This window comes from Pelophylax lessonae (genome assembly GCF_965119305.1).
Source record: "Pelophylax lessonae genome assembly, chromosome: 1".
In the NCBI taxonomy this organism is placed as follows: Eukaryota; Metazoa; Chordata; class Amphibia; order Anura; family Ranidae; genus Pelophylax; species Pelophylax lessonae.
The window spans coordinates 889002006-889028662 of record NC_138768.1 but is presented as its reverse complement, the minus strand read 5'-3'; the positions used below and the strand labels follow the sequence as shown (position 1 = coordinate 889028662).

The 26657-nt window shown below is 44.4% G+C and overlaps 2 pseudogenes across 2 annotated transcripts in view; both read right to left on the bottom strand.

Moving 5' to 3' along the window:
* Positions 1-20041, bottom strand: part of LOC309548521 — a 53977-nt pseudogene extending 33936 nt beyond the window's left edge. The window contains exons 1-3 of the transcript in view: positions 20018-20041; positions 17338-18484; positions 15262-15310 (exon numbers count right to left, since the gene is read on the bottom strand). The product of the transcript in view is annotated as an uncharacterized misc_RNA (transcript). The remainder of the gene's footprint in view (positions 1-15261; positions 15311-17337; positions 18485-20017) is intronic.
* The window catches only part of LOC309550814, a 567902-nt pseudogene that overhangs the window by 431160 nt on the left and 110085 nt on the right, over positions 1-26657 (bottom strand). Inside the window, exon 8 of the transcript in view lies at positions 22128-22229. The product of the transcript in view is annotated as an uncharacterized misc_RNA (transcript). The remainder of the gene's footprint in view (positions 1-22127; positions 22230-26657) is intronic.

Genomic DNA, 26657 nt, shown 5'->3' with positions numbered 1-26657 from the left:
ACCAGCAGTAAATCCTCCAACAAAACATAAAAAACTATGCAGCACACACAGAACTCCGGCTAAATAGCTGAACAGAAGCTGAAATGGGTAACGGCCATGTGTCCCTGGTTTTGGAGAATGCTGCTGCAGGGTCTTCTTATCAGTGTATCAGGCAATGTGCAGCTCACGTTAGGGAGATAAAAAAGGTAAGGAGTGAGGGGAGAGGAGGCTGATTGGTAACCTCACACTGCCTGAACACCTAGATATCTGGAAGACACTGCAGCCGACCAGCATTACATGTAACAGTGCTTGCTCTAATTGTAGTCATACCTTCTTGCATCTCCCTTCTGGTGCCCTCATTCAGCCCTGCTCCCAGTCAAATGTGGCGGGCTGGAAAGGGGCGGGGGGGGGAGAATATTATACTGCCTGCTGACTGGCTGTGGATGGAAGGGAGGAGGAGCTCCACATTTCAGCCCGCCCATAGCCGACATCAGAGCTTCGATTTGACAGCTCTGCTCCACTCACTCTCACTGACACTGTGCTGGATGGATGGTCACACTGCTGAATGTACTGCTAGGCTGTCAGCAATAGGTACACCGCCCCTGAATCCGGGGACAGAATCGGGGACACAAGTGGTCCAGGGACAGTGTCCTCATTCCGGGGTCTGTCCCTGAACACCGGGGACGTCTGCTCACCCTACCATATTGGAATTTTTGTACTTAGCGTACTTACGGTGATTTTAGGAGTATTTGTTCCTCGCAGCAAAACAGTTGAGTACTCTCGGTGATGTTTTGGTTATTTGCTCTAACAGGTAAATTTTCAGGACTGGCCTTCAGGGTGTTCTCCCTTCATCTTCTTCCCAACAGTATCAGTATTTCTTGCTAGAAAACTACTTAGAACCCCCAAACATTATACATTTTTTTTTATTTTAGCAGAGACCAAAGAGAAAAAATGGTGGTCATTGCAATTTGTTATGTCACACGGTATTTGTGCAGCAGTTTTGCAAACACAATTTTTTTGGGGGAAAAATACACTTTAGACATTCCCCCAAATGGACGTAACCATACGTCTTTGGGGTTCAGTGGTAATAGCGGGGTGGTGGGTGCACCTACAGGCATCATCCCGGTATCATTTTGTTCAGTTGGCAATTCTGTATAAGGCAGAAGTGATCTGTGTGGATAATTAGCCACTCGATCACTTCTGCGGGTGATGGAAGGAGTTTCACCGCCTCTCCCAGGCTCTCTGGTCCCATCGCAGAGGTCAGGAGCAATGGGGCCAGTGATGATGGCTGCCCTGTACACAGAGATAGGAACTGACATCATTCTCCTCGCTCTGTAACCCTGGAGACCAGGAGCGGCGAGTATTCCCCACTTCCAGTTCTGCCCCTTTGTTTACCTGGCCACCAATCTCAGTCTGATCGGCTGCAGGGGGGACCAGAGGAGAGATTTGGAGCTCTAATAGACCCCCGATCTCCCCATAAAGAGGACCTGTCATGCCCTATTCCTATTACAAGGGATGTTTACATTCCTTTTATTAGGAATAAAAGTGATCAAAAAAAGTAAAGGAAAAGTGTAAAAAAGGAAATGAATAGAAAAAACATAATAAAATAAACAATTAAAAAAATAAATAAATAAAGCGCCCCCGTCCCCTTGCACGCAGCAGTGAACACATATGTACGTCATGCCCACATATGTAAACAGCGTTCAAACCACACATGTGAGTTATCGCCGCAAACTTTAGAGATAGAACAATAATTCTAGCCCAAGACCTCCTCTGTAACTCTAAACTAGTAACCTGTAAAAATGTTTAAAGCGTCACCTTTGGAGATTTTTAAGTACCGAAGTTTGGCGCAATTTTAAAGTGTGACATGTTAGGTATCTATTTTCTCGGCGTAACATCATCTTTTACATTGTATTAAAAATTGGGCTAACTTCAGTGTTTCCTTCTTTTTTTAATTGATGAAACAGTTTTTTTGGAAAACAAAGCGTTTGAAAATGGCTGCGAAATACCGCGTGACATAATAAGTTGCAACGACCACTATTTTATTCCCTAGGGTCTCTTTTGCAAAAATAATATATAATGTTTGGAGGTTCTAAGTAATTTTCTAGCAAAAAATTATGATTTTTACATGAAGAAGAGGAGTGCCAGAATAGACCAGGTATGGAAGTGGTTAAAATTGTGCACGCTCGTGGAATTGCGACAAAGTACGGTACTTAAAAATATCCATAGGCGATGCTTAAAAAGCCTTCACAGGTTACCTTTTTAGAGATACAGAGGAGTTCTAGCGCTATTATTACACATGTGTGGTGCGATTACCTCACATGTGTGGTGCGATTACCGTTTACATATGCATGTGTGACTAACGTATGCGTTCACTTCTGCGCACAAGCACCGCGCAGGGATGGGGTCTCTTCAAATTTTTTCTTCTATTTTTTACTTTTTATTTTTACACTGTCCCTTTTTAATTGTTTTTTTTTTATCACTTTTATTCCTATTACAAAGAATGTAAACATCCCTTGTAATAGAAATAAGGACGACAGGTCCTCTTTATGGAGACATCTGAGGTCAAAAAAACCCAAAATCTCTTCTTTAACTTTAAAAGCAAACGATAAAATATAAATGATTTACTTCCAGCCTGGATCAGAAGTGACGTCATGACGTCACTCCGGTCCTCCAAGGCCATAGAGGCGATGAAAGAGTATCCACTCTTTGATCGTCTATGAGAGCAGCTAGCCGCACCATCTGATCATTTTCACATGTGTGGTGCGATAACCTTACATGTGTGGTGCGATTACCGTTTACATATGCATGTGTGACGTACGTATGCGTTCACTTCTGCGCACAAGCACCGAGCAGGGATGGGGTCTCTTCAAATTTTTTCTTCTATTTTTTACTTTTTATTTTTACACTGTCCCTTTTAATTGTTTTTCTTTTTTTTTTTTGATCACTTTTTTTCCAATTACAAAGAATGTAAACATCCCTTGTAATAGAAATAAGGACGACAGGTTCTCTTTATGGAGACATCTGAGGTCAAAAAGACCCCAAATCTCTTCTTTAACTTTAAAAGAAAAAGATAAAAAAAAATGATTTACTTCCAGCCTGGACCAGAAGTGACGTCATGACGTCGCTCCGGTCCTCCAAGGCCATAGAGGCAATGAAAGAGTATCCACTCTTTGATCGTCTATGAGAGCAGCCAGCCACACCATCGGATCATTTTCCAGGCAAAAACAGGAAGCCCAAAAAACACCGGCAAGCGGCAGGAGGGGGAGGAACATCCCTTTCCACTGCTTTGGAAAGCTCATGATCCGCTCGGAATGGTTTCATGAGAAAGCCAGCTGGAAAAACCAATACAATGATAGCTTCAGCCAGAACCCTGGTAAACCACAACATATACAATGAGGACACCAACAATGGGGTCCACTGACACAAACAATGGGGCACAATTAATCCCACTAACACCAATGATGGGGCACTATTCCTCCCAATGAAACCAAATGGGCATTTTTTTTTCCACTGATGGACCCTATCTACTCCCAATGGCCACAGTCCAGTCCCCCATGAATTTTGAAGTAAACTGGCTCTTTTGTTTAGAAATTTTGGAGACACCCCTGGTCTAGAAGAACACTACTATGAGCTCCAGAACTCTCATGCAGAAGCAAAAAATTGGGTGACCCTTAGACTGAAGAGTCTGAGCCTGGGAAAAGAGAGTTTGAAATTTCTCTTGGGGAACAAAAACTCTGGCCTGAGGTGTGTTTCGGATGAGACCCTGATATTACAAGCCATGAGTTGGTTCCAGTACTGAGATCTGAAGGTTCAGGACCCAGTTGAACCTTGGCAATGTCAGGACAGTTCTAGCTATGCTGTCAGCCAGAACCCGAGCGAATGGAGGTCTTCCAGATTTCCCACAATGGGAATGCCCTAAGAGTACAGCAAGGCTAGCCCTGGGGCCAGCACCTGGGTGAACACTCAAAGTGACTATTCCCTACTTCTGAGTAGGATTCCTGAGCCTCCAGTTCAGGGACAACCTGATTTTCAGTGCTAGGTAACCTGGACTGTCCAAAGAAGGGATTAAATTATCCCACAATGTTGTGCGTTTAGGGTCTGTAGTGGAATTGGGCAAATTGAGCTGTCTACAACAGTGGTCTCCAAACTGCGGCCCTTTAATTGATTTTACCTGGCCCTTGGTGCACTATTTCATCCACTGAGACAGACAATGGGGCATATTACAGTGGTGGGATTCAAAAATTTTAGTAACCAGTTCCGACTTTCAATGCACAGTGACCAGCGTGCCCCCTTTAAATGCACAGTGACCAGCGTGCCCTCTTTCAATGCACAGTGACCAGCATGCCCCCTTTCAATGCACAGTGACCAGCATGCCCCTTTCAAAACCGTGACCAGCGTGCCCCCTTCAAAACAGTGACCAGCATGCCCCCTTTCAATGCACAGTGACCAGCGTGCCCCCTTTCAATGCAGTGACCAGCCTGCCCCCTTCAATGCAGAGACCAGCGTGCCCCCTTTCAATGCAGGGACCAGCGTGCCCCCTTTCAATGCAGGGACCAGCGTGCCCCCTTTCAATGCAGGAACCAGCGTGCCCCCTTTCAATGCAGGGACCAGCGTGCCCCCTTCAATGCAGAGACCAGCATGTCCCCTTTCAATCCAAAGACCAGCATGCCCCCTTTCAATGCAGAGTGAACAGCGTGCCAAGCCCCCCCCCCCCGAGACCAGTGCACTTACCTGTAGCGGCGGCTTCTCCTCAGTTCCCCGGCGTCTCCTCGAGTCCTCAGTCCTCCCGCCTCCTCCTCGGCCAATGGCATGGTGTTTGCCTGTCGGCCAATCAGGAAGCGGGTCTCGAGCCAGGAGGAGGATCCGTGTGAATATAGCAAATTTTCATTCGCTATTGTCACACAATGGGTGGGCTCGGGGCGCACTGCTCTGCGCCCCGGGTCCACCCTTTGCTGGAGCCAAGTTGTAATAGGCGGGGACTGGGAGGCGGCGGCCTGGAGGAGAAAGGGGGTGACGTCACTGGTTGCTAGACGCTAAGCGGCTCTAGCCTAGCAACCAGTGCAGTGTGTGGGCTCCGGTCGCCTCCCTGCAGAGAGAGAGCGCCGCCGCAGCCACAGGCAGGGACAGAGGCAGAGAGAGCCAGAGCGGATGATACATATGGTCACAGTAAGGCGGTTCGGGGAACTTCCAAATGTTTAGTAACCGGTTCTGTGGAACTGGTGCAAACCGGCTGAATCCCACCACTGGGTATCATAATTCCTCCCACTGACATCAATGATGGGTAGAATTCATCCTAATGTCACCAACCAAGGGTGCACATTTCCTCCCACTGACACCAACAATGGGGCACAATTCCTCTCACTGACACCAATGATGGGGCACAATTCCATCCATTGGACCAACGATGGGGCACAATTTCTCCCATTGGCACCAATGATGGGGCAGAATTCCTCCCAATGTCACCAACGATGGGGCACAATTCCTCCCACTGACACCAACGATGGGGCAGAATTCCTCCCATTTGACCAACGATGGGGCAAAATTTCTCCCATTGGCACCAACGATGGGGCATGATTCCTCCCACTGACACCAACAATGGGGCACAATTCCTCCCACTGACACCAACAATGGGGCACAATTCCTCCCATTGGTGAACACTCAAAGTGCAAAAGAGAAGATGAACCAGAGAAGCTGAAGACCCACAGCAAAGGGGAAGAATTGCTGGTTCGCCAGAAAAACAGGAACATTCAATTATCCATCCTTGATGTCCACAGCGTTTAGAAAGTCTCATTGATTATATAAGTATTGGCAGGAAGTGTTAGATAAGCGAAATTCTGTATATGATATTGTGCTGACTCTGGATCACGTTCTATTTCTTCTGGGTTATGTCGATTCTCCACAATGGATCATGACCAGGTAGTGGCTATTATGAGATCACTTTTTTTACAGTGAGGGAAAAAAAGTATTTGATCCCCTGCTGACTTTGTATGTTGGCCCACTGACAAAAAATGATCAGACTATAATTTTAATGGTCGATTTATTTTACCAGTGAAAGACAGAATAACAACAAAAATATCCAGAAAAACGCATTTCAAAAAAGTTATCAATTGATTTGCATTTTAACGAGTGAAAACATGACTTGGTACTTGGTGGCAAAACCCTTGTTGGCAATCCCAGAGTTCAGACGTTTCTTGTAGTTGGCCACCAGGTTTGCACACATCTCAGCAGGGATTTTGTCCCACTCCTCTTTGCAGATTCTATCCAAGCCATTAAGGTTTCGAGGCTAACGTTTGGTAACTTGAACCTTCAGCTCCCATATATTTTCTATGGGATTAGGATCTGGAGACTGGGGCCTGTACATGTGCTTTCTTGAGCAGGGGGGTCTTGCGGATGCTGCAGGATTTCAGTCCTTCACGCTGTAGTGTGTTACCAATTGTTTTCTTGGTGACTATGGTCCCAGCAGCCTTGAGATCATTGACAAGATTCTCCTGTGTAGTTCTGGGCTGATTGCTCACGTTCTCATGATCATTAAAACTCCACGAGGTGAGATCTTGCATGGAGCCCTAAACCCGAGGGAGATTGACAGCTACAGTATTTTGTGTTTCTTCTATTTGTGAATAATCGCACTGTTAGCTCAAATCTCGTCAGGAGGCAATCACGATGATATTACAGCCCTTCAGTTGCTACCCTCCCAATAGATAATGAATTCACCCTCCATCCAGCTGGGAGTTATGACAACACACGGCACTCAAACTTAGTGCAGTCACAACTAATTTTTATTGCATGTGAAGCTCATATTTAAAGCATATTTGTTGAGCAGGAAAGACTGCTTAAAACCGGTTTTACAGTTCATCAGTCGAATTACATATCAGACAGAACAATACATGAAAGGGCCTTTGCTTTTGCCATGCATTTGTATCAATGTGAGGTGGTTTGTGTCTGAGATGGTGTTTGTGGACAAGGGCTGTTCCTCCTCTACTCAGCTGTCAAGTGTTAATGCAAGCAATTGTCAAATGTGTTTAGGTGGTGTCCGTAATTTCCATGCGCAGACTTAACTTTGTCAAGTGTCCCAATAAATGAATGAACAGGTGTTTACATGTCGTCTAAATGCAAAACATAGCTGTCTGCTGACCAAGGTGGATGAATGGTTGTCAGTCTTAGCTCGTTAATATGTAAATGCAAGGGCCCACATTTCATCACAGAATAGGCATAAACTGAAATATATATCTGAAAAATCATAAGGCATATTAATACAATCTTTCAACCCAACCTTTGATCCCAGCTTATTCATAACGGTGGGATCACTTAGAGTCTCTGAATAGCACAAAACAGGTGACATTATTCCAAGGTGTATGTAGGCTGGTGACTTGGTTGTGTGCACATAGGGCTATAACTTCTTAGAATTCTATCAAATCAAAACAGACATGTTCAATGGGGAGGGCCATAGCTTGCAAGAGTCCATGGCCTGAAAAATCCAACTTCATTATTATGGCGATAAAGTCACTACAAATAGACCATGGCAGCACATACCACCTGTTGACGATGGCATGTGATTTTTCAACATGTCCTAAGGCCTTTTCCAGGAAAGGGCAAAAAATAAACCTCCCGTTTTTAATGAGAGGAAAAAAATTCCCTTTCAACCCTCGTTCAGAGCGGTCAGACCAAGTCCCTGGTGGCTATAACGAAAAAACAATGTCCTTTGTGTCCAATCGGCTTGACTTCGACTGTAAAGTGGAGACATGAATGTCTCGTGTCTCTCTCCTTTCCTGGGGTGAGCAAGGGCAAAATGAGGAGAGGTTCTCGGGTGGTGAGCACATGTTGCAAGTAACCAGACAGTGGCTACTAGTGCTCAGCTTGCTACAAAGCGTACCACTGTCGCACGAATGCGACGTCTTCCAGGAGTAGAGGTGTCCACTGGCATTGTACCAATGCGTCTGTCTAGATCCAGCTGGAATTCGTCTGGTGCTTGTTGTCACAATCTCCAATGATTCGGCTGGTGCTCGTCACAATCTCCGGTAAGTTGTCGTGGGGTCCAGGGGTGGGGCTTCCGTCTGTCGCGATGCGTGGATCCAAGCCGGGGAGTCGTCTGTCAGTACCGCTGTTCTGGTCACTGCTTGAACCGTTGCAGGAGGTCCGTAGGGTCAGTCTAGCGACGTCAGCTTATGGAGGGGCCTTCACCAGGATTCTGTCACCAGGCTTGAATGGGTGGGTTGGTGCACCTGTTGGCAAAGGAAACGAGAGCGAGATATCACCATAATCACTGTTTAATTTTTTCAATTAATTAATTCTGCCACATTTTCCTCTTGCAAAATCTCTAGATATGAGAATAAATGGACTCATGGGGTTGAGACGGGTCTGAAGTCATTCTGACTTTAGCAAGAATAGCAGGTAAGTACTGAGACAAAAATACAAGTTTTACAAGAATGGCAGGAGTATTTTGCGCCACTGGGCTTCTGGCCTATAGACAGGCAGCAAAAATAAATGCTAGTGACACTACTCGCAGCACTGAGGTTTAGGGCCTACAGGAAGGCAGGTAACAGGAAGGATACTTAATGGCACTGTTTTGGGAGAACACAGCATGTCTACACATGCAACAATGGTGAGGGCCCTTGGAGGGGTTGAACTGCCTTGTATTCCTCCAAAGGTGGAGATGGGTTAAATTGCAGTCCTCTGACTCACCCAAGCAGGCAGCTACCTAGAACTGAGTATCCCTTGTATGGCTAAGATGCTGTGATCACTGAACAACAGGGAGTGAAATTCAAGCTGTCTTGTGTACATGGACACATAGAGACACACAAAACAGCTAGAAGTCAGTACTCATGCAAACATAAATTTATAAGAGATTGCACAATTGCTTGGTGACACCTGAACAGGAAATTGAAACCAAATGGCCTTGGAGACACAAAATCTGACTTCAAGAACCATTCATATGCAAAACCTGGGCAATGAGTCACTTTTTGGATGAAAAGAGATCAACTAATTGAATTCACCGCAGGAGGTTACCTTTAAAATTTTATCAAAGTAGTAACGCTGGCATAAATTCATTTTAATTCTTAGCATACTATCAACAAGCCAACCACACCACTTCCATCCTATTTTTTTTTTTTTTTTTGAATGACAGCTTTCTATTCTACTATTTAACAATACAGATTTCACATACTGCACATCTGATAACGTGCTGTGACATATAAATGACAATCAGCTCACTAGTTTCCAGAGTTACATATGGTATATGTACACAAATCTGTAAAATTTCATTTGTATCCAAGATTATTATATAAGAGTAGTACTACAGTATCTGCCTGAGCACATTATCCCATACCAATAATCTTGTCAAGAGAAAAGGTAGTAAAAGCATAAGTGCATAAATTCAAAAATTAGTGTTTAGCACCAGAATACAAAAGTATGTACCAATATACCAAAGGAAAACTGTAAAAAAAGACCAGAGATGCTTAATTATCTAAAGCATAGCACCTCATTTATGCCAGAGCTCATATATGTCAAATTAGAACACATCAAATATCTGACACCCAATAAATAGAAACTTTCTAACACCCATAAAAACAGTCTAATCAATCAGAAAAAAATCTATTTGGAAACAATACTCCCATGAGGTTGGTTGTTGTTGAAGGCTGTGCTTGGTCATTCTTAAAATCTCAAATTTCACTTATCTGAGGAATAAGCATCAGAAAGGTTTAGTAACAAAACATTTTACTTTTCCTCCTAAAAATAAACCAACTGTTAGAGGAATTGAGCATACAGTACGCATATCAAACATTTCCCTTCCTAACAGTGCACTTCTCTAATACCAAAAATTGTTGACGTCAAAGTAATTATTACCACGTGGATTTCTATATTTTTTGTTATTATTATGGTATACCATAAACTTAAAGAAAAAAATTATTATTGTTCACCATGGTTGAAAAAAATGAGCAGCTCAAAACATTAGTAATTTCTCATTTGAATATAAGAACCCATACATCACCCATTCTTTAGCAATTCGGAACATTCCTTAAAACTTGTTTTCTCTACAAGGCAAAACTGATCGTTAATTTGTATGACAATACAGCTGTTTACAGTCCCTCTTGCTATTACCTGTGTCACAGACCGAAAGAGGTGGGGGGGGGGGGGGGGGTTTGTTTGCTAAAAAGACACTTAGAAAATATATATATTTTTTTTAAAAAAGCCAGTGATAAAGAAAGAAAAGTTGGTGACACAAAACCTAAATGATGAAAGTTCAAAATTGCTTACGATTTTTAAGGATAGAAATACAATTTTAGTCCTTAAGGTCACACTTTACACACCAAATATATATTTCCTTGCTTCTAAAAGCTGCCATGACCAGCATAGTACGGCAAAATAACATTACTTTTAAAACATAAGTAATAACCACAAAACAAATTATTATGCAACCAATATTCATTTAGTGTTATGAAATGCTTTGCTGATACAGCACCTTTAGGAATAGTGTTAAAACGAACACAACATAACGATTCATGGATCTAAGGTTGCCCATACACAATACAATTTTCATACAATCTTCCTAAACGTAAATTTCATCATTTTCTCGGAATTCTCCTTACCTTGAAGATTTCCCATTATCTTAAGCTCAGAATACAAAGTGAGATCAGCTGAGTTTGAAGGTTTATATATCTATGGGTAGTGACATCAGTGTTTATACTTTATTGGAAAAAAAACCTAGTTTCCCAACTTATGTGGTTTCCTGCGTCTAAATAATCAGATTTATACATATATCCAATTTATGGTTGGTGTTAACTATCCTTTGGTGGACAAGTTCTATACCTTCAGGCTCAGCTTAATATCACATACAATCTCCACATACATCTATACAATGGCATGCAATCTTATATAACGACTAAATACACTTAAGTGTCTATACAAATATATACAAGGTTTTGGAGGGGGAATTCACCATCACACACAGTACTGCTTTGTAACCGGGTCCCAGACCCCATTTTATCTTTGGCGCTCCAAGCGCTGGAGTATCAGACCCCATCTTTGGGAATTTCAGATTCCCGGGAGTTGCTAAAATTAGCGGTTAACTGGGTACCGTTTATCTGCTCTGACAGTATAGGGTAGTAATAATAATAATAAAAATATAATCACTTACCCCATACTGTGTTTCTGGCAGATCTCACTTTCTGACACCTAAACTGTTAGCTCAAATCTCGTCAGGAGGCAATCACGATGATATTACAGCCCTCCAGTTGCTACCCTCCCAATAGATAATGAATTCACCCTCCATCCAGCTGGGAGTTATGACAACACACGGCACTCAAACTTAGTGCAGTCACAACTAATTTTTATTGCATGTGAAGCTCATATTTAAAGCATATTTGTTGAGCAGGAAAGACTGCTTAAAACCGGTTTTACAGTTCATCAGTCGAATTACATATCAGACAGAACAATACATGAAAGGGCCTTTGCTTTTGCCATGCATTTGTATCAATGTGAGGTGGTTTGTGTCTGAGATGGTGTTTGTGGACAAGGGCTGTTCCTCCTCTACTCAGCTGTCAAGTGTTAATGCAAGCAATTGTCAAATGTGTTTAGGTGGTGTCCGTAATTTTCATGCGCAGACTTAACTTTGTCAAGTGTCCCAATAAATGAATGAACAGGTGTTTACATGTCGTCTAAATGCAAAACATAGCTGTCTGCTGACCAAGGTGGATGAATGGTTTTCAGTCTTAGCTCGTTAATATGTAAATGCAAGGGCCCACATTTCATCACAGGATGGGCATAAACTGAAATATATATCTGAAAAATCATAAGGCATATTAATACAATCTTTCACGCACCAACTGTTGTCATCCTTTCACCAAGCTGCTTGGCGATGGTCTTGTAGTCCATCCCAGCCTTGTGTAGGTCTACAATCTTGTCCCTGACATCCTTGGACTTCTTTGGTTTTTGCCATGGTGGAGAGATTGGAATTTGATTGCTTCTATTTACAGCTGTCTTTTATACAGGTAACAAGCTGAGATTAGGAGCACTCCCTTTAAGAGAGTGCTCCTAATCTCAACTCATTACCTGTATAGAAAACACCTGGGAGCCAGAAATCTTTCTGATTGATAGGGGATCAAATACTTATTTCACTGATTAAAATTCAAATCAATTTATAACTTTTTTTAAATATTTTTTTCTGGATATTTTTGTTGTTATGCTCTCTCTCACTGTTAAAAAAAAAAACGACCATTAAAATTATAGACTGATCATTTCTTTGTCAGTGTGCACACTTATAAAATCAGCAGGGGATCAAATACTTTTTTCCCTCACTGTAGCCCGTAAGCCTCACATTGGGTTTCACCCAGTCCTGCTACCCTCAGAGACTGGATCTGGGAAATGGATAAACGAATGTTTGAGAAATATACTCATGCTCAACGTAATGCCTCCCGAAATTTTGAAAAAGAGTTGAAAATAATGGAAGGATGCATCACATTCCAAATTAAAATTGTAATCCTAACTCTAATGTATAATAAAGGTTGGGTATATTCTCTCTTATTGGTGGAGCGGGACAGGTCAGGGACAACCTGGTTTTCAGTGCCAGGTGACCTGGACTGTCCACAGAACGGACCAAATTTTCCTACAATGACACAATGTTGGGATGGAACTGGGCAAATGGAGATATGTAGAGCAGTGATCTCCAAACTGTGGCCCAGGTGCCAGATTCCCTTTGCGTGTGTAGCACAATTCCCAGCCACGGTGCTGGATATGGGTTCCCCTGGGTCACCGGTAGCAACAACAGCACATTTAAGCATGTTTCTCCAAGTGTGAGCACTGAGACAAGAACCAGTCCAGTATCTTTTGATTTTAAGATTTATTTAGGAACTTGTACGGGAGAAGGGATGAGTGGGATACTCCTAAAACTGAACTATGCACAATCTGGCGGGGACTCTGAAAAAATGCTGCTTGACGCTGGTTAACGCTGGCTGGATGCCCGTTAATGCTGACTTGACGCTGGTTAACACTGGCCAAATGCCTGTTAAGGCAGGATTGACTCTGTGACTTTGACTAAGGAATTCCTTTCTAGCTCCCTGAGGTACTCTTGCCTGAGGTAGCTATTTGTACACCTTTGCTTTACTGCTGAACGCTTCAGGGCCCACATTGGCACCCCCTTTACTTCCCTATCTTCAGGGTTTGGACACTTGGCACCCCCTTTCACTCCCACAACTATTTATTAGCTGGCTCCTGGATCCCCTTGACCTTCTGGAGTGGTCCCCTCTCTTAGGCAGACTCCCGGGCAGATCTTAAGTACTCACGATACTGTTTTTCCTGAAGGCCTCTGCCCAGCAGCTCCACTCGGTCAGCAACACTCTGGATCCCTCTCTGCAGCGCAGCTCAACCTCCGGTCCCCTAGGCCAGTGGTCCTCAACCCTGGTCCTCGGGGCCCACTAACAGGCCAGATTTTAAGTATTACCTTGGGGAGATGAAGACTAGAATACTGCAATCACTGAGCAACAAATAAGATCAACTGTGATGTAATTTAGTTATCTTGCAAACCTGGCCTGTTAGTGGGCCCCGAGGACCAGAGTTGAGGACCACTGCCCTAGGCTGACTGCCTGGACCACCTTCACTCTCTGACAGGAGGAGACACAGCCGTCACCTCCTCCTGGGACTGATGATCCCACCAAAAGACGCTCTGTCACATGCTCCCTGGGATTTCCAATCCCAGGGTGCACTGCGGCAAACTCCACCCACTGAGACAGTCTGGTATGCTATTAGCAAGGTTTCCTCCACCGTCCAACAAGATCCCTTATTGGACACAGTGGGGAGACTCCCCAGACTCAACAGACACACCTGGAAACATGTGACAGACTAGCTGAGAATTCAGGCCCCCCTGATAAGCAGACAGGGCCATATATGTTTTACCTAGTACCTACCTAGGAGGGTGCTACATGTGCTTTTATCTGGCCCTTGAGGCACGATTTCTCCCACTGACATCAATGATGGGGCAGAATTTCTCCCAATGACACCAGTGATGGGGCACAATTCCTTCCATTGGCACCAACGATGGGGCACTGCGTTACATTAACTGACAATTGTGCGGTCCTGCGACGCTGTACCCATATAAAATTGATGTCTTTTTTTTCCCCACAAATAGAGGATTATTTTGGTGGTATTTGATCACCTCTCCGGTTTTCATCTTTTGTGCTATAAACAAAAAAGTCGGATGATTTGGAAAAAAAACCCCCAAAAAACAATATTTTTTACTTTCTGCTATAAACATCTAATAATTTTTTTTTTTTTAAAAATTAAATTTCTTCATCAGTTAAGGCCAATATGTATTCTGCTACATATTTTTGGTAAAAAAAATCCCAATACGCATATATTGATTGGTTTGCGCAAAAGTTATCGCATCTACAAACGGTGGGATTTTTTATGGAATTCTTATTTTTTTTAGTAATGGCGGTGACCAGCGACTTATAGCGGGACTGTGACATTGCGGTGGACAAATCGCACAGCTAACTGATAATTTTTTGGGGACCAGTGACACCAATACAGTGAAAAAGATATAAAAGAAATATGCACTGTCACTGTACTAATGACAATGGCAGGGAAGGGGTTAACATCAGGGGGCAATCAAAGGATTAAATGTGTTTCTAGGGAGTGCTTACTCACAGTGGGGGAGGTGCTTTATCTGTGGGAAGGCAGAGATCCGTGTTCCTGCTTAGCAGAAACACACAGGAAGCTACGGTTGCCACCTTTTCTTTAAGCCAAACCCGAACACTTTAGCTGCGCACGGCAACATTTATTTTTAAGGGGGAACGCTGCAGACTCTGATGTAAAGGGGAACTCTAATATAAGGGGGTTTCTGCTCACCAAACCTCCCACTTACATCAGAGTTCCCAGCGTTCCATCTATAATTAGGGTTCCGAAAGCCCCCCTTACATCAGTGTCTACATGGCACCCCTTAAATCTTACCTTAGGATACTCACTCAGTTGGAGGTAGGAGAAAGAAGGGAGAGCGGGCAGAGACTTCAGTCATAGACATTGGATGGTGAGCTCATTCACCCGAGGATGGAGGCTCAGGCATCAAAGCCTTTCATCCACTGTCTATCTGCCAGTTGCTGAGCTTCAAACGTTCAGCCCACACATCCCTTTCCTGAGGCACAGAACGCCAGGGATTGGATTGTGGGTGGGCAGACAGATAGGAAGGGGTGGGAGGAGGAGGAGTAGATCAAGCCCTTTCTCCTCTCCTGTCTGTGTATGGGGGTGGGGCCGGTGTGAAAATCTATGCACTCAGGGGTTGTGGTACTTGGTTACTTGGGGAGCCACAGTCCATTTTGAATATTGTGTCTGGGATTCAGGTGGCCTGAAACCCAAACACATGATTCAAAACCCAAACTGTCAAGGGGAATCCCGGATGGGTAACAACCCTACAGGAAGTGCCAGCTAGTGTAGTTTTGGGGTTAAAGGGTTTTAGTAGCAAAGGATTAAAAACACTCCAAAGAGGTAAGATATACAAGTGCATATCTGGTGGCAGAGTCTGTGGATGTGGATCCTTCTAGAACCGTCCTGCAGGACCGCTATCACCTATTCCAGCTGCTGAGCAGAGAGATGGCTGGCTTGGGAGCCTGGAGGAGCCGGTGTGGAAGACACAGCGGAAGTGACGTCACCGGAAGGATAGGAGGTACCAGATGAGAAGAGAAGCAAGGCTACGCATGCAGAGTATTTTGCTCCTTCTACAGGCCTTTCCTCTTATTCTATACAGAACCAGTCACAACTCTGAGGACAGCAGCCGCAGGTGGTCCCATGCATTCCTTTATTGTACCCCCATAACCAAAGACCAGTGGCATTTTATGGAATACCCTCTACCCTGATCATTGGTATTTTTAAATATTTATTACTGGCTGGACTATATATAATCTCTGTGCGCCAGTATCTCCTTCCTCCATTAGCAGAAACACAGGATCTCCATCTTCCCTACTAACAGAACGGTGATCTGCCTTGTTTACATTGGCAGACCAGTGTTCTGCCTCTCTCGGGAACGATTGCTGGGTGCCGGTGGACATCATGTCCACTGGACCTGCTGATTGACTCTCGCTGTGTCCAGCGGGAGCTGAGTGCCAGCAGCATGCGTTGACGCCCCAGACCCGAAAATGCAGATGTTGTAGAGGTACGTGATTCTGTGCCCAATGGCCACCCTGCTGCAGGACATGTATGTGGGTGGACCAAAAAAAAGGTTTCTCTGATAAAGAGAGACCTGGTGGATTACATGCAGAACTCCTGGGCCCAGCTGAGGAGATTTAGGGCCTTAAGATTGAAGATGTGGTGGATGTCTCCTTTTGGTTTGGGAACTGTGGACAGAGAAGAACTCCTGGAACTCTTCTGGCCTTAGCTCAGTGAGATAGAGTTTGGAAGACGAATGTCATAGACAGGTTAGGGCTTTAGAAAGGGCCTCCAATGGCTGTCAATGTGGTGCCTTCTCCACTCTCCATCTCACTAATAAAACCCCAATGGATGACTCTCTATGAACTGATCACATTCCAATCACCGATCATCTAATCATTGGTAAAAAAGAAGACTCGGCACAGAATATTGTACAAAGAGTTTTTATTGGACAAGATCAGAATAAGCGATTACCACACAGTAAATGATTGGTTGGACCAATAAAAAGCCGGCTACTTCAATAAATCAAGCTCATGTATTGTCAGGATTTCCCGCCAACCCCACAGCGGGTCAGAGGGCGATGCGGGTGTAAACCAACCCCGAGTGGACTGTGGTGGTTTCACATTTGTTTATGGACTAAACAGTTCCACCCGTTACAATCCAGCGTCCATTTCCCGTAGTACCAGCAGGGGGCGCACTCTGATGTTTCATTATATTTCCTTTATTTGTAAACTTTCCCGCACTCTGAACATGAAAACGGAGCCTCTAATATAAGTGTGAATTCTTTGCTGTTTGAAACGTACATAAGGAGTGAAACATTTCCCGCACACTGAACATGAAATAGGACGCTCGCCCGTATGAACTTTCTGGTTTCTAAGAAATAAACTTTTCTTTGGAAAACATTTCCCGCACTTGTAACATTAAAAAGGGCGCTCACCTGTTTGTAAGTAGGTGCTCTTAATTAAACATTTCCCGCACTCTGCACAAGATTAGAGACGCTCGCCTGTATAAACTTTCTGGTGTCTAACAAGTAAACATTTGTGCGCAAAACAATTCCCGCACTCTAACAGGGAGGCTCAACTGTGTGTATTCTCTGATGGCTAAGAAGGTTTCCTTTATGATTAAGACATTTCCCGCACTCTGAACATTAATGGAGAAGCTCGCCCCTGTGGATTCCCTGATGGCGAAGAAGGTGTCCTTTCCCATTAAAACATTTCCCACACTCTGAACATGAATAGGGACGCTCATTCGTGTGTATTGTCTGATGGATAAGAAAGATTTCTATCAAATTGAAACATTTCCCACACTCTGAACATCATTAGGTACACTCACCTGTGTGTATTCTCTGATGGCTAAGAAGGTTTTCCTTACGACTAAAACATTTCCCGCACTCGGAACATGAATAGGGACGCTCACCTATGTGTATTCTCTGATGTTTAAGAAGGCTTATTTTATGTTTAAAACATTTCCCGCACTCTGAACATGAATAGGGACGCTCACCCGTGTGTATTCTCTCATGGATAAGAAGAGTTTCTTTACGGCTGAAACATTTCCCGCACTCTGAACATGAATAGGGACGCTCACCTGTGTGAATTTTCTGGTGCTTAAGAAGGTGTCCTTTGTGACTAAAAAATTTCCCGCACTATAAACATGAATAGGGACACTCACCTGTGTGAATTTTCAGGTGCTTAAGAAGGTGTCCTTTGTGACTAAAACATTTCCCACACTCTGAACATGAATAGGGACGCTCACCTGTGTGCATTCTCTGATGGCTAAGCAGGCTTCTTTTCTCTTTAAAACATTTCCCGCACTCTGAACATGAATAGGGACGCTCACCTGTGTGAATTTTCTGGTGCTGAAGAAGGTGTTCTTTGAGACTAAAACATTTCCCGCACTCTGAACATGAATAGGAACGTTCCCCTGTGTGAATTCTTTGGTGCCGAAGAAAGTGTCCTTTGTGGCTAAAACATTTCCCGCACTCTGAACATGAATAGGGAAGGTCACCTGCGTGTATTCTCTGATGGATAAGAAGACTTCCTTTCTGGGTGAAACATTTCCCGCACTCTGAACATGAATAGGGACGCTCACCTGTGTGTATTCTCTGATGGCTAAGAAGGGTTTCTTTACGACTGAAACATTTCCCGCACTCTGAACATGAATAGGGACGCTCACCTGTGTGCATTCTCTGGTGCTCTAGAAGGTTTCCTTTTTGACGAAAACATTTCCCACACTCAGAACATGAAAAAGGTTGCTCCCCTGTGTGAATTTTCTGGTGCTGATGAAGGTGTCCTTTGCGAATAAAACATTTCCCGCACTCTGAACATGAATAGGGAAGGTCACCTGTGTGCATTCTCTGATGGCTAAGAAGGCTTCTTTTCTGTTTACAAACATTTCCCGCACTCTGAACATGACAATGAATTCTCTCCTGTATGAACCCCTTTATGGTATAAAGAAGATCCCCTGAGATGAGATGGTTTCCCACACCCGTCGGCACTGTCAGATATTAGAGGACTATGTGAAGTATCAGGAGATTCCAATGATCTCCTCCAATGGTGAGGTCTGTCATGTATATTATGAGGAACGGGATTTACTTCTGGAGAAGATGCCATGTCATTATCTTCTGTAGTCACATCTTCCTCCGATGTCCTTCTATTCCCACCACAGAGTCCGTCTGTCAGAAGACAAGAAAAATTACCAAGAGTTTTCCACACTCATATACACTGCTCAACACTTTATAATCAGAGTATAGCATCAAGTCAGGGAAACTCCTGGGATATTCATCTGGTCAGTGAAGTAGCAGAGGGGGTTCTTACCAACAGGTGCACTAGATGGGCAACAATGAGACGACCTCCAAAACAGGAATGGTTTTACAGGTGGAGGCCACTGACATTTTCCCTACTCACCTTTTCTGAGTGTTTGTCACTAGTTTTGCATTTGGCTGGGGTCAGTGTCACTACTGGTAGCATGAGGCCATACCTGGACCCTATAGAGGTTGCACAGGCAGTCCAACTCCTCCAGGATGGCTCATCAATACCTCCCATTACCAGAAGGTTTGCTGTGTCTCCCAGCACAGTCTCAGGAGCATGGAGGAGATTCCAGGAGACAGGCAGTTACTCTAGGAGGGATGGACAGGGCTGTAGAAGGTCCTTAATCCATCAGCAGGACCGGTATCTGCTCCTTCGTGCAAGGAGGACCAGGATGAGGACTGCCAGAGCCCTACAAAATGACCTCCAGCAGGACACTGGTGTGAATGTCTCTGACCAAACAATCAGAAACAGACTTCATGAGGGTGGCCTGAGGGCCGACGTCCCCTAGTGGGCCCTGTGCTCACTGCCTGACACCATGGAGCTCGATTGGTATTTGCCACTGAACACCAGAAATGGCAGCTCCACCACTGGCACCCTGTGCTTTTCACAGATGAGAGCAGGTTCACCCTGAGCACATGTGACAGACGTGAAAGGGTCTGGAGAAGCCGTGGTGAACGCTGAGCTGCCTGTAACATCGTTCAGCATGACCGGTTGGGTGGTGGGTCAGTGATGGTCTGGGGAAGCGTATCCATGGAGGGACGCACAGACCTCTACAGGCTAGACAATGACACCCTGACTGCCATTAGGTATTGGGATGAAATCCTTGGACCCATTGTCAGACTATATGCTGGTGCAGTGGGTCCTGGGTTCCTCCTGGTGGACAACAATGCCCGGCCTTATGTGGCGACAGTTTGCAGCCAGTTCCTGGAGGATGGAGGAATTGATAACATCGAATGGCCCCCACGCTTGCCTGACCTGAATCCAATAGAACCACTTTGGGACATTCTGTTTCAGTCCATTCGATGGCGCCAGGCTGGACCTCAGTCTGTTCAGGAGCTCAGTGATGCCCTGGTCCAGATCTGGGAGGAAATACCCCAGGACACCATCCATCGTCTCATTAGGCGCATGTCCCGGTGTTGTCAGACATGCATACAAGGACATGGGGGCCATACACACTACTGAGGACCATTCTGAGTTGCTGCAATTACATTTCCCCAAAATGGACTCGCCTGCTGCATCATTTTTTCACTTTGATTTTCGGGGTGTCTTTGAGTTCAGCCCTCTGTAGGGTGATAATTTTCATTTCCATCAAACTATGTGGCATCCTTTCCTTCCTAACACATTACCCAGTCCATACCAGTATAGATCCTAACACATTACCCAGTCCATACCAGTAGGGATCCTAACACATTACCCAGTCCATACCAGTATAGATCCTAACACATTACCCAGTCCATACCAGTACAGATCCTAACACATTACCCAGTCCATACCAGTACAGATCCTAACACATTACCCAGTCCATACCAGTACAGATCCTAACACATTACCCAGTCCATACCAGTATAGATCCTAACACATTACCCTGTCCATACCAGTATAGATCCTAACACATCACCCAGTCCATACCAGTATAGATCCTAACACATTACCCAGTCCATACCAGTATAGATCCTAACACATTACCCAGTCCATACCAGTATAGATTCCAACACATTACTCAGTCCATACCAGTAAAGATCCTAACACATTTCCCAGTCCATACCAGTATAGATCCTGACATATTATCTAGTCCATACCAGTATAGATCCTAACGCATTACTCAGTCCATACCAGTATAGATCCTAACACATTTCCCAGTCCATACCAGTATAGATCCTGACATATTATCTAGTCCATACCAGTATAGATCCTAACGCATTACTCAGTCCATACCAGTATAGATCCTAACACATTTCCCAGTCCATACCAGTATAGATCCTGACATATTATCTAGTCCATACCAGTATAGATCCTAACGCATTACTCAGTCCATACCAGTATAGATCCTAACACATTACCCAGTCCATACCAGTATAGATATCCAGTATGATGTTTTTCTGGGTGCAATCACAACACCAAACTATGACAACTAACCAGATCAATGATACCACCCAACCAAACATCACTAAGTAAGCTTTAACCCATTCTTGCATAATTACCCGAGCTGATATCTGGAGAAGTTTCTTCCTCTTTAACTGCGTCCATCATCCCAACCTCCTCTGTAAAATGCTGATCACCCCTCACATACGTCTTTTCCTTTATAACCTCAATTTGTACATTTATCAGATCTTCATCCTAAACCAACAAAATGGCAGAAATAATATTAAATACACAAAATAATAATAATAGAAGAATGATATCTCTTAGGGCTTGGGATCACTTTCCTACATTCTCATCTACCTGATGATGGTGGGGGATGGTGTGATCTTCCTGTGTGGAATCCCGGGAATACGGAGGACGGGGACATCTCTCTGGTGGATTTCTGTAACTGGATGACTCCTCCATGGTGTCCTGGTACTGCTTCCTGTGACCTTTTGGAAACTCTGCCTCCTCCATTACAAAATTCTCATCATCCTCCTCTTTTATCTCTTCTTTAATGTTAACTTGTGTGGAATCCCGGGAATACGGAGGACGGGGACATCTCTCTGGTGGGTTCTCATTACTGGATCCATCTGTAGGAAGCACACACACTGACTGAATACATTGTTTCTATGTGTTTATCAGATGATGGGGGATCTAGGTGGACCCTCCGTATTGCTCTCTCCTTTACAATAAAGTCTCCTCTTACCCGGTGATGTGAGGGGCGGCTGATTCTCCATCATGACGTCTTTGTAGAAGTGGATCTACAGATCCTCAAACATCAATCCATATACCCAAACAGTTTTTGTATTTAGTGGCCATCACTCACCTGTGCTGATGTCTGGAGAAGATTCCTCCTCTTTAACTTTGTCCATCATCCCAACCTCTTCCCTGAACTGCTGATCACCCCTCACATACGTCTCTTCTTCCTCTTTAACCTCATCTTTTATATCTATCAGATTTTCATTCTAAACAAACAAAATAGCAGGGAATGGTTTCTTTAAAATGTGAGCACAAATAACCTTTTACCTAAAAGTGGAATATATTTTCATACAGTCAGATCACTTTTACGATCTCTACTTCCATCTTTACCTACCTGGTGATGGTGGGGGATGGTGTGATCTTCCTGTGTGGAATCCCAGGAATACAGAGGACGGGGACATCTCTCTGGTGGGTTCCCATTACTGGATCCATCTGTAGGAAACACACACACTGACTGAATACATTGTTTCTCCGTACTGCTCTCTGTTTTACAATAAAGTCTCCTCTTACCCGGTGATGCGAGGGGCGGCTGATTCTCCATCATGACGTCCTTGTAGAGATCCTTGTGTCCTTCTAAGAATCTTCTGAGAATCCTCCGCTCCTCTCTGGTCAGGTCTGTGTTTTGCTAATAGAAATAAGAGTGATGTCATGTGACCTCCCAGAATCCTCCTCACCTCTCCGGTCAGGTCTGTGCGCTTTTTAATATAAATAAGAGCGATATCATGAGAGACGCGAGTGAAAGAAAGGTGGCAGCATTGGGTAGTGGGGGACAACAGTGTCAGTGGGGGTTGTGGAATATAGGTGAGCAGTGTGGGAAGGGGGGTGAGGAGAAGGGAACAACAGTGTTGGATGAGGAATGAGAAGTAGGGAACACGGGTGATAGATGGGGGGTGAGGATTGGGGGAGAGTGGTGTTAAATGGGGGGGTGAGGAATGGGGGACAGCGGTGTTGGATGGGGGGTGAGGAATGGGGGCCCAGTTGGTGTTGGGGCAGATGACGGGATTAATGTTAGTAGTGATGAGGAAGGAAAGCTGCTGAATATTTCCAGAGGTGAGTGTCGGGATCACCCCGAGCTCTGCCTCTTCCCCAGATAGATTATGAGTACCTCAGCTCTGCCTGGAGAGGGCGCTACAGGAGAGCGGGAGGAAGTTTTGTTGCTCATCCTACTTATGTGATTTCACTGGGGGACTGCAATCTGATTCTCAGTGTTTTGTGTTACTCGTTTTCTGTTCCCCCCAGCATAAAAACGGAAGGAGAAAAATTTCTTTATGTAATTAAAGATTATATATAGAAAATAATATCTTATTACCTCCTCTGCTGCCACTTCCAGCAACGTCTCCTCTACTTCCTCCCGACTCGCTTCTGAAATTCTTATTTATATCTGACATCACTTCCTCTGTGGAACTACATCACTTCCTGTCAGTATCTTACATCCTTTCCTGTCAGTATTTTACATCCCTTCCTGTTTGTACCTCATCACTTCCTGTCTGTGCGTTCCATCTGAGAGAAGTCAGGTCACCACCTTGTGGACCATATTGTAAGGTGACCAGATTTTTAAAATGAAATCCGGGGACATATTTGGTTTTTTTGGGCAAATGGTAAACTATTTTATAAGCATATTTCCTTGAAATGATCTATGCGGTGTATGTGGGATGTGTTTATGGAATGATTGTATGATATTTATGTTATTTCTCACATTTCGTCCATGAGACAGAAAAGAAATACGGCAGAGCTTCAATGTGCAAATAGTGGTGAAACACCCTATATAATAATAAAATGTAAAATATGCACATAAATTTTACTATGTATTGTGATTATATATGGGGGGAGGGGGGTTACCACTATTTGCACATTGCAGCTCTGCGATATTTCTTACCTTTTGTTTACCATTGGCTGATTTGCACTGGATATTCATTTATAGGTTTTACCATTATAAGTCCATTTGTAGAATTTTATAGATGAAGTGTAGGGCAGTGCGGCATTTTTTGTTTTTTATTGTTGCACGTTAGATGAGGGAACCGATAACAAGATTCTCTTATTGCTTTTCAGATTTTTTTAGTTGCACGACAGTTGTTTTACTTAATTTGTTATGTCCCCTGTATGCTGGTGGTCAGTGTGCCCCCTGTATGCTGGTGGTCAGTGTGCCCCCTGTATGCTGGTGCTATGTGCAGGGTGTAGGAGGATTATACATGCAGGAGGATGCTATGTGCAGGAGGATGCCACGTGCAGGGTGCAGGAAGATGCCACGTGCAGGGTTCAGGAAGATGCCACATGCAGGGGTCAGGAAGATGCCACATGAAGGATTCAGGAGGATGCTACGTACAGAGGGCAAGGCTATTACCTATTATTTTTTCTACTGTATCTAATCACAGTATACATGTAATTATTTTTGTGTGTGTATGTTTTGTCAGTATATGTGTGAATATTATTTTCTGTGTGTGGGTGGGTCTGTGTAAGTTCACTCACACCTTGCCTGTATAAAACATATACACCTCACATCACCTCACCACCAGAGAGACACTACAGGATATGGTGAGAGACTGCAAACACATTATTGCAGGAGATGGTCAAATACTGCAGACCTAGTACAGGAGATGGTTAGAGACTGCAGACATTTTACAAGAGATGGTCAGAGACTGCAGACATGGTACAGGAGATGGTCAGAGATTGCAGATATGATAAAGGAGATGGTCAGAGACTGTAGACATTGTACGGGAGATGGCCAGAGACTGCAGATATGGTACAGAAGATGGTCAGAGATTGCAGACATGATACAGGAGATGGTCAGAGACTGCAGACATGATACAGGAGATGGTCAGAGACTGCAGACATGGTACAGGAGATGGTCAGAGACTGCAGACATGGTACAGGAGATGGTCAGAGATTGCAGACATGAAACAGGAGATGGTCAGAGATTGCAGATATGATGATGATTGATTTTAAGAGATAGTCAGGGACTGAGTTTACAGCTGAACCCGGTGTAAAAGTGTATAGTATCGCAGGGCTGCTCCACTCTATTTAAACCAGCTCCGCAGGATCAAGTCAATAATCCTCCTTTTAAAGTACAACCAAGTGACAGAAGACAGCAGCACATCCAATTTCCAAAATAAAAAATTATCTTACAAACTGTTAACTGCTGAAGATTAGTGGAGGACAGTAAACAGTTAGTGGGTCTCTGAAGCTTCTAGCCTGAACCAGCAGAAAATCCTCCAACAAAACATAAAAAACCATGCAGCACACACAGAGCTCCGGCTAAATAGCTGATTGAAAATGTAATCTTTATTTGCATAAAAGATAAACAAAAAACAATACTTTTGTCGGGGTACATTCTCCCCTGTACTGCGACGCAGCGCATAAATACACTACATTACAATACATTTCCGGTCATACTAATAAATACATTCAATCCCATACATTCATTCTGCGGTATGATGCCTGATGTGTTGTGCGGAGTAAGGATACCCCGTGCCATCACATCATGCATGACGCCGCAATACCCCTAAAGCATGAAACTAAAAACATTGTCTATACGTGCATTACTCAAACTGTATCGATATAATATAACATTTCAAAAAAGCAACAGGTGTGATGGGGGGTTGGGAGAGTGGGGTAAAGGGAGGGGAATGAATTCACAGGCCCGAAGCTTTATTGAATGGACAAAGACACATAAGGGAGAGTGGGGGAAGGGGAAATCTTCAGACCTCCTCTTCCTCCATGAGATCCATCAGGTTATAGTCTCTGAGCAGACTGTGAACCAGTCTGCGACAGTCCTCAATGGACATCCTCTCCCTTTGGTGGATGAGGCGCTTTCTGGCGCACCATAAAGCGTCCTTAAAGCAACACAACACCCGCCAGGCGTTGTCAATGTCCTCCTGTGAAAAAGTTCAGTGAAAAAGTCCATTCAGCACAGCAAAATGTGTGATGGCAGTCTGTGGAACAAAGTCACTAAGTTCAGGTTCCAAGGCCCTCAACAGGCTCTGTGCAAATGAGCACTCCCAGAAAACGTGAAAAGACGTTTCCTCATGTATGATACAAAAGGGGCAGTGCCTGTATCTGCACAAGTTTCTGGCATGGTTCGCTTCTCGGCCTTTTGGCTAAGATCAAGTGTAGTATCGACTTTAGCCCTTAGGGGTGTCTCTGCTTTACGGCTAAGACGTTGAGAAACACTTGTATCTATCCAAGCCATTTGGTCCTTGTGGGGTACCCTCTGCTCGGCCTTGTAGGATCGTCGATTAAATTTGGCTTCACCTACTTGCTGCTATTGGGCTTGAGGCTTAGCCCCCACAAGGAACGAGACTGCGATCTTCCCTCCTCCCCCCCACTCTGCGCTACTACCTTCGGGCAGTAGGCGCACACCAACCTCTACTCACCGAAAAAAACAGATACGGCTGAGGCCGACAGGTTCTTGTCAGGTATCACTAACCAAATTGATCCTGCAGGTACGTCGGCAATCAACGCCCCCTTGGCGCTGGAGGAGCTGCACTCTGCCGTCAGATCCTTTAGGCAAGGCAGGACCCCGGGCTGCGACGGTCTCCCAGCGGAGCTCTATGTAGGGCTGTGGGATCTCGTTGGCCCGGACCTGCTCGAGCTGTACGAGGAGATGGTGGTGGAGGGCACAATGCCTCCGTCGCTGAGGGAGGGGATGATCACGATTTTGTATAAGCGTAAGGGGGGGAGAGAGGGGATCTAAAAAATTGGCGTCCCATCTCTCTCTTGAACGTGGACTACAAAATCCTCACCAAGGTTCTGGCCAACAGGCTGAAATCTGTCATCGGACAGATCATCCACCCGGATCAGACTTGTGGCATTCCTGGTCGCAGGATTGCGGACAGCCTTGCGCTTGTCCGGGACATGGTCCAG